Source organism: Lycium ferocissimum, chromosome 5 (genome assembly GCF_029784015.1).
Source record: "Lycium ferocissimum isolate CSIRO_LF1 chromosome 5, AGI_CSIRO_Lferr_CH_V1, whole genome shotgun sequence".
NCBI classification, from domain to species: Eukaryota; Viridiplantae; Streptophyta; class Magnoliopsida; order Solanales; family Solanaceae; genus Lycium; species Lycium ferocissimum.
Window position 1 is genome coordinate 55,253,383 of NC_081346.1, and position 8,597 is coordinate 55,261,979.

The 8,597-nt window shown below is 39.6% G+C and overlaps 1 pseudogene; it reads left to right on the forward strand.

Moving 5' to 3' along the window:
* The first annotated feature begins 4,986 nt into the window (after nucleotides 1-4,986).
* Nucleotides 4,987-6,644, forward strand: LOC132057832 (uncharacterized; annotated as a pseudogene).
* The last annotated feature ends 1,953 nt before the right edge of the window (nucleotides 6,645-8,597 follow it).

Sequence of the window (8,597 nt, forward strand, 5' to 3'; positions counted from 1 at the left end):
TCATCAAAGTAGATCCCGAATTTTGTGGCGTGCAAAAATCGGTTTAACCGATAAACTGAACCAAAAAAAAAAGTTATTGGTTTAACAATCTATTTGGTTAATGATTTTTTAAGTTTTATGGACTACCGATTTCAAATTTTAAGAACTAAGGTTATTGACTTTTTCTTTTAGTATATATTCAATTCAAAGTTGCTACATTCTACACCCAGAAATTCAAAGTTCTAAGTGTCATCACTCATTTTTTATTCTCTTCTTTTTTTTTTTGTATATATTCAATTCAAAATTGCATTAGAGTTTTAGTGGAAAAATTGAAGGTTTGAACGTTTTGCGAAAATGGTTGATAGGCCTACTTCGGGCAGTGATAACTCTTTGATTAGTTGGGAATTTGAGAAAGTACCCTCAATGAAAGTTGTAGTACATAAAAATAGCTTTCTAACGATATAAGGACCAGGCCAATCAGAGATCGGAGCAAGGAGATATGATCGTCTCAATATGGCTAATAGTAAGGCGTTTAAAAGTCTATAGAATCGGCTAAGTTTTTTATACGTCTGCCTTCCAATCGAATTTTGTGAAAATCCGTTGGGAATTTGAGGAAACTTAAAACATGAAAGTTGTAGCCCTTTAAAATAGCTTTCCAACGGTATATTAAGGGCCTTGAACAGAGCTATGTACAAGAAGTTATGCCTATTTTACCGAACACTGTACAAAACCGACACACACCGCTTCTCGGGGAGCCTGAGGGCGCGTGCGATGGCCCCGCTTCGCGGGCCGATCACGCAACTCTGAGTAGTTACCTGCAGAATGTTGCGCGATTCACCCGCATCGCGGACCCATCGATTTCGGGTCAAAAGTTGGATTTCGCGTTTTAAGTTATATTTAAGCTTGGGGTTTATTTCCCTAACATCTCTAGTCACGAAAAATCACCCTAAAGTCAAAGGGAACAAGTCCCAAGCCTCAAGAACCCTCCAAGGTAAGTTTTATCATGATTCTAGATTGAATTCAAGTCCCTAATCCCTTTCTAACTTGAGTAAACCCTTCTAATCCATAGAGTTGTGATTGGAACATTATTATTGGATGTGGAAACCCTAGAACCCAAATTCAAGAGGATTGAACGTCAAAAAGGTAATGCTTCTGCACTCTAATCATTCATAATAGTGAATTGATGAGTTCTTGGGAGAATAGTAAATGGGTTTAGTAAAGAGAATTATACGAACTATAGTAGGGTTTTGGATTGTTGACTTGAAATTGTTATAATCATATGGGTGATGGAGAATGATATTAATTACACCTAATTGAGATTGTAGAATCAGCTAGAAGTAATAGAATGGGGATTGGGTGAAGAAAACACCATTAATGAAGGTTGTGGAGCTTCATGCCCACCAAGTGTTTGATAAAATGCTTAGATGATCAAAGCACGGATATTGTTGCTAATATAGAATCCCTATGACCTGTTTTGCTATAGATTAAAGTCGAAGGGATTGAAGGACACTGTGATACGCTCAAAAGAAGAAAGTCAAGGTATGTAGGCACTATCCACGTGTGGGAACATCCTTGTTCTTCCCCATGTTTCAGTATTCCATGATTACACACCAAGTTTTAGGATTCTAGGTATATTCATGATAAACCCTAGACACTTGAACCACGATGTATATTATATGGTCAGTTACAATTCCGTTTGATTAGTCTTAATTTACTGTTTTGGTGATTGAGACCCAGTCCGTAATCTATGAAAACCCATAACTTGTATCTCATGGGTTCTATAACACAAGCTATGAGATATTTTGCTTATTTCCATGAAAAGCTTGTATATATATTTATATATGTCATGTATTTCATGTACCCATGTTCATGTCAAGACTCGAAATCATGTCTTCGGTTATTTTCATGTTCGGGAGTTGTATTAATACGAGAAGGCTCGGATAGCCCGAAACTACGTATGCCAACGTAGGATAAGGATCGCTCCGCCCAGTTAGGACGATTCCTTCATATTTTCCCCATTGAGGGATTTTGGATCCATTCATGTCATGTTCATGTCTCGTGCCCCGGCAAGGTACGAGATGGCTTAGCTGATCGGGCCGAGATCAGACTCCACGTTTCTCCCCGTGGTGGTTCATGTCGGTATTACGATTATTTCATGCTTACAGTACTCATGTTTATGTTCAGTTTCAGTATTCGGTTTCAGTTTCAATCTCATGTTTATATATCATGTGCCTGCTACTTCTCTCATGTGTTTACATACTAGTACATTCAAAGTACTGACGTCCCCGTTTATTGCCTTGGGGGCCTGCATTTCACGATGCGAGTGCGGCTTACGGACGACACACACCTTTCTCGGTAGGGACGGCTCTCGTATCGGCTTTTGGGTGAGCCCCATTCTCTTCGGGGTTTAGTCGGTTGTTTACTTTATGTCATTGATGCATTAAAGGTATCTTTGGGGGGCCTTGTCCCAGCAAGTACGTTTTATGTTCAGACTCATGCTAGAGGTTTCATAGACTAGACAAGTCAGTTGGGTCATGTTGGACTTTCAGAGTCGATTAGCCATTTTGGCACAGTTATGGTATTATCCGCGCTTTTGTTTTTAAACAAGTATTTCATAATTACTATGACGTCGTATGTTTTCTTAAAGCCCATCGTGTTTCATATTATATTTCCGCTCATGTATGCCTCATGATGATTCAGCAAGCCATATGGTTCGCTCGGTCACATGCAGTCAGGCACCGAGTGTCGTGTTACGCCCAGGCCATGGTTCGGGGCGTGACAAAGCTTGGTATCAGAGCATAGGTTCAAGTGTCTTTAGGGAGTCTATGAAACCGTGTCCAGTGGGGTCTCTTTTATATGTGTGAGGGCCCCACACATATAAACAGTTGACCACCAAGACATTCAGGATTTGTCTCATTTCTTTCTACTCTAGATCGTGCCATGAAGCTTAGAGTAATAAGTAACCTTCTCTTCCAATCAAATTACGTACGTTTCGAATGCGCAGGCGATGAACAGATAATTCAAGGTCCAAGTAAGGATGTTTACCCACAGGGGGTACAATTGTGCAGTACTTACTGGTAACGAATGAGACTTCAAGTGCTATTGAAAGTGGAATACAGTGTAAGTTGCCCAAGAAGGGGTATAGTAGAATGAATGGTAAGTTGAATGATAATGATGTTTTTGAGAAAGGAGAATGAGAGACAGCAGGAAGAGGATATCAGAGAAATTAGAAAAGGAGCTAAGTCTGCAGGAAACGTAAATCATGAAGGATCTCAAGAAGGTGGAGGCAGACAATTTTCTACCGGAAGCTATCAGGACCCACTCCATCTACAGCTAGTACACTAGTCTCGAGGTCTAGATAAAAATCAAAAAGGTCAGTTAAGCTAGAAACAGAGTTTAAGAGCACCAGCCTCTCAATGACATACCAGTGTGAGCCACAGAAGTTTTCAGAATCTTATGTGCAACAAGTGTTATAGGGACACAAAGAGGTGTATCGTTTGGGCCTTAATGTGTATTTCGATGGCTCCTCTTAGTTCTCAAGCTCAGTCAGGTTGTAATAAAGCTAAGCCTGATATTTCAGTTCTCAGTGAAGACTGCTTGGAAGCTTCAGCAGGTCGTCAGGATAAAGAGGCATCCCCAGTTATCACCACAGACGAAATTTTCGTACGAACTATGCCTGTTAAGAAAAGAGGTATGTATGAAATAATAACCATGAGCAGATGATATTAAATTTTCGGGAATGATTTTAGTTTGTTTAAGTTAGTCAGATCAGAGTTAGAGAGTACGATGGTTGTAAGTTACTATAAGAAGTAATTATTATTATGAGATAAGGAGATGTGACAGTTCTCGCTTAAGCTATGTGAGTAAGTGTTTATCCCAAATGTGTATAGTCTGATACGATTTTGAAGTGTATAGAAAGCTTGGGTTTAGTTGTTCCAATCTTTCGTATAAGATAGATGAAAGTTTCTTAAGTGTGATCCATAGTTAAGGAAAGATAGTATACGACCATAGAATAGCGTCAGATGATGAGGGAGAGTTAGAAATAACTTAGGTTATTAGAGCAGAATAAGAAAATATGAAGCTAGCAGGTGATTAACAGAAAAATAGTAAGTAAGTTTTGAGTAGATACAATGCATCAGTAATTTCAGCGAAATATTAGAAATATGATTTGATTTCCTTATTCAGATGAACACCTTAAGTGGGTGACGGTTCGGATACATCCGAATGTGTGTTAGAAACCAAAGGCTTAAGTTAAGTTCAGAGTAGAGTGATTAGTGGAAAAAGAAATCGCTAAGCCGTAAGAGAGCAAACTACAGAAGAATAGCCTTTAAGAGTTGTCAAAAGAGGTTGTCCTAAGATTTACAGTGTGAGCAGAGTTAAGTCGTTAAGATGGAGTATGCTAGTTATGAATACAGTAGCAACCCGTTCATGTAAGTAAATTTAGTTTTTCCCCATGAGAAATTGCTCAGATGTGAGTCGAAAAAAAAAAAAGTCGTCAGTGTTGTAGAGTACAAAGGAATTACAGAAGATAAGGAATGTTAATTGGACCTCATCAAAAGAGAAAAAATGGTAAGTATAAGACGTTAGCCTTGGTCTAAGGGGGAGATGCATAAATAGCCAGTAAGTCCAGTGAAATAATTAAAAATCCGAAGGGTTAGTATGAGATATGAAGAACCTCAGTTCAGTTAAGTTGGCATAATGAGATAGTCTCCATAAGGAATATGCCTCAACTTAGAGGAAACCCGAAGTGAGTAGAATGATCGTCGAACGAATCGTGTCAAGTTCAATTACTATCGATTAGGTGATCACAGAAAAGCTATAAGATCATGCCCAGTTATGTGTCACAAGGGTAGTGCCATTGCACGAGACTCTAATCTTTAAGGTGCTAGTCAAAGACTTAGCTCACAACAGTACTATGAGTATTTTAGGAAGTATCTAAAAAAAAAAAAAAAAAAAAAAAATCAAGTATGGGAAGTACAGCTCATGATTTAGGCAGACAAGAGAACTATGGTGAAGGAAGTTCACCGCTTATCCAAGCTAGGAATTCGACTTTCGGACTTCGAAGTGGGTGGAGTTGTTGCCCAGAACATGGCTTATTCCTCCTTAGTAGCAGAAGTGAAAGAAAAACAGTTTAGTGATCCCTGCCTGTTACAGCTAAAGGAGGGAATTCACAAACACAAGACTACGGCCTTTGAACAAGGGGGAGATGATGGTACTTTGAGGTACAGAGGCAGACTATGCGTTCCAGACATAGATGGGCTCAGAGATCGGATTATGTCTGAAGCCCACAATTCCAGGTATTCTATTCACCCAGGTTCCACAAAGATGTATCATGATCTTAAGGAGATTTATTGGTGGAATGACATGAAGAAAAATGTAGCAGATTTTGTGGCTAAGTGTCCAAATTGCCAGCAAGTGAAAGCCGAACACCAAAGGCCAGGTGGGTTAGCTCAGAACATAGACATTCCCGTCTGGAAATGGGAGATGATAAATATGGATTTCATAACAGGTTTGCCTCGCTCTTTTCGAAAGCATGATTCGATTTGGGTGATTGTAGATCGACTTACCAAGTCAGCTCACTTCTTGCCAGTGAAGACTACAGATTCAGCAGAAGATTATGCCAAGTTATATATTTAGGAAATCATCCGATTGCATGGGACTCCTTTGTCCATTATTTCAGACGGTGGTGCTCAGTTTACTGCGGACTTTTGGAAATCCTTTCAGAAAGGATTGGGCACAAGGGTGAACCTCAGCACAACTTTTCATCCTCAGACAGATGGCCAGGCGGAGCGTACTATTCAGACTCTTGAGGACATGTTGAGAGCATGTGTCCTAGATTTCAAAGGTAATTGGGATGACCATTTGCCTCTCATTGAGTTTTCTTATAATAACAATTACCACTTGAGTATTCATATGGCACTGTTTGAGGCCTTGTATGGAAGGAGATGTAGGTCGCCAATTGGTTGGTTTGAGGTTGGTGAAGCGAGTTGTTAGGGCCAGACTTGGTCTATCAGGCTATGGAGAAAGTCAAGTTGATTCAAGAGCGTTTGAAGACGGCTCAGAGTCGCCAAAAGTCCTATTCGGACATGCGGCGTAGAGACTTGGAGTTCCAAGTTGATGATTGGGTGTTTTTGAAAGTTTCGCCTATGAAAGGCGTTATGAGATTTGGGAAGAAGGGGAAGCTTAGCCCCCGCTATATTGGGCCATATAGAATCCTGCAAAGGATCGGGCAAGTGGCTTATGAGTTAGAATTGCCACAAAATTTGGCTTTTGTACACCCATTATTTCATGTATCTATCTTTGAAGAAGTTCATGGGAGACCGTCTCTAGTTGTTCCTACGAAAATCATAGGGGTTAAAGATAGCTGTCTTATGAAGAGATCCCAGTGGCTATTCTTGATCGTCAAATCCGCAAGTTGAGAACTAAAGAGATTGCTTCAGTGAAAGTACTATGGAGAAATCAGAAAGTCGAAGAGGCTACGTGGGAGGCCGAAGAGGACATGAAGTCCAGATATCCCCATCTCTTTGGAGAGCAAGCAGAAAATGCTGAAGGTAACTAACCTTTTCATTTAGATCCTTATAGTATAATCTCCATGTTTTCAGTATTCAGATAGTTCAGTAGACATTCAGTTCAGTAATCATGTATTCATTCAGTCAGTTCAGTGATCACGTGGCTCAGTCAGTTAGTTTAGGTATCTTAGTTACAGAATAAACGCTACCAAACTCCCATAGAGTCTCAGAATTAGCCGCGATTATAACCAAGACCATCATTCGAGGACGAATGATCCCAAGGGGGAGATAATGTTACACCCCGTATCTAAGAACTAAGGTTAGACTCATATCATTAGAGTTTTAGTGGAAAAATTGAAGGTTTGAACGTTTTGCGAAAATGGTTGATAGGCCTACTTCGGGCAGTGATAACTCTTTGATTAGTTGGGAATTTGGGAAAGTACCCTCAATGAAAGTTGTAGTACATAAAAATAGCTTTCTAACGATATAAGGACCAGGCCAATCAGAGATCAGAGCAAGGAGATATGATCGACTCAATATAGCTAATAGTAAGGCATTTAAAAGTCTATAGAATCGGCTAAGTTTTTGATACGTCTGCCTTCCAGTCGAATTTCGTGAAAATTCATTGGGAATTTGAGGAAACTTAAAACATGAAAGTTGTAGCCCTTTGAAATAGCTTTCCAACGGTATATTATGGGCCTTGAACAGAGCTATGTACAAGAAGTTATGCCTATTTTACCGAACACTGCGCAAAATCGACACACACCGCTTCTCGGGGTGCGTGAGAGTGCGTACGATGGCCCCGCTTAGTGGGCCGATTGCGAAAATCTGAGTAGTTACCTGCAGAATATTGCGCGATTCACCCGCATCGCGGACCCATTGCTAAACAGGTCAATTTCGGGCCAAAAGTTGGATTTCGCGTTTTAAGTTATATTTAAGCTTGGGGTTTATTTCCATAACATCTCTAGTCACGAAAAATCACCCTAAAGTTAGAGGGAACAAGTCCCAAGCCTCAAGAACCCTCCAAGGTAAGTTTTATCATGATTCTAGATTGAATTCAAGTCCCTAATCCCTTTCTAACTTGAGTAAACCCTTCTAATCCATAGAGTTGTGATTGGAACATTATCGTTGGATGTGGAAACCCTAGAACCCAAATTCAAGAGGATTGAACGTCAAAAAGGTAATGCTTCTACACTCTAATCATTCATAATAGTGAATTGATGAGTTCTTGGGAGAATAGTAAATGGGTTTAGTAAAGAGAATTATACGAACTATAGTAGGGTTTTGGATTGTTGACTTGAGATTGTTATAATCATATGGGTGATGGAGAATGATGTTAATTACACCTAATTGAGATTGTAGAATCACCTAGAAGTAATAGAATGGGGATTGGGTGAAGAAAACACCATTAATGAAGGTTGTGGAGCTTCATGCCCACCAAGTGTTTGATAAAATGCTTAGATGATCAAAGCACGAATATTGTTGCTAATATAGAATCCCTATGACCTGTATTGCTATAGATTAAAGTCGAAGGGATTGAAGGACATTGTGATACGCTCAAAAGCAGGAAGTCAAGGTATGTAGGCGCTATCCACGTGTGGGAACATCCTTGTTCTTCCCCATGTTTCAGTATTCCATGATTACACACCAAGTTTTAGGATTCTAGGTATATTCATGATAAACCCTAGACACTTGAACCACGATGTATATTATATGGTCAGTTACAATTCCATTTGATTAGTCTTAATTTGTTGTTTTGGTGATTGAGACCCAGTCCGTAATCTATGAAAACCCATAACTTGCATCTCATGGGTTCTATAACACAAGCTATGAGATATTTTGCTTATTTCCATGAAAAGCTTGTATATATATTTATATATGTCATTTATTTTCATGTACCCATGTTCATGTCAAGACTCGAAAATCATGTCTTCGCTTATTTTCATGTTCGGGAGTTGTATTAATACCGAGAAGGCTCAGATAGCCTGAAACTACGTATGCCAACGTAGGATAAGGATCGCTCCGCCCAGTTAGGACGATTCCTTCATATTTTCCCCATTGAGGGATTTTGGATCCATTCATGTCATGTTCATGTCTCGTGCCCCGGCA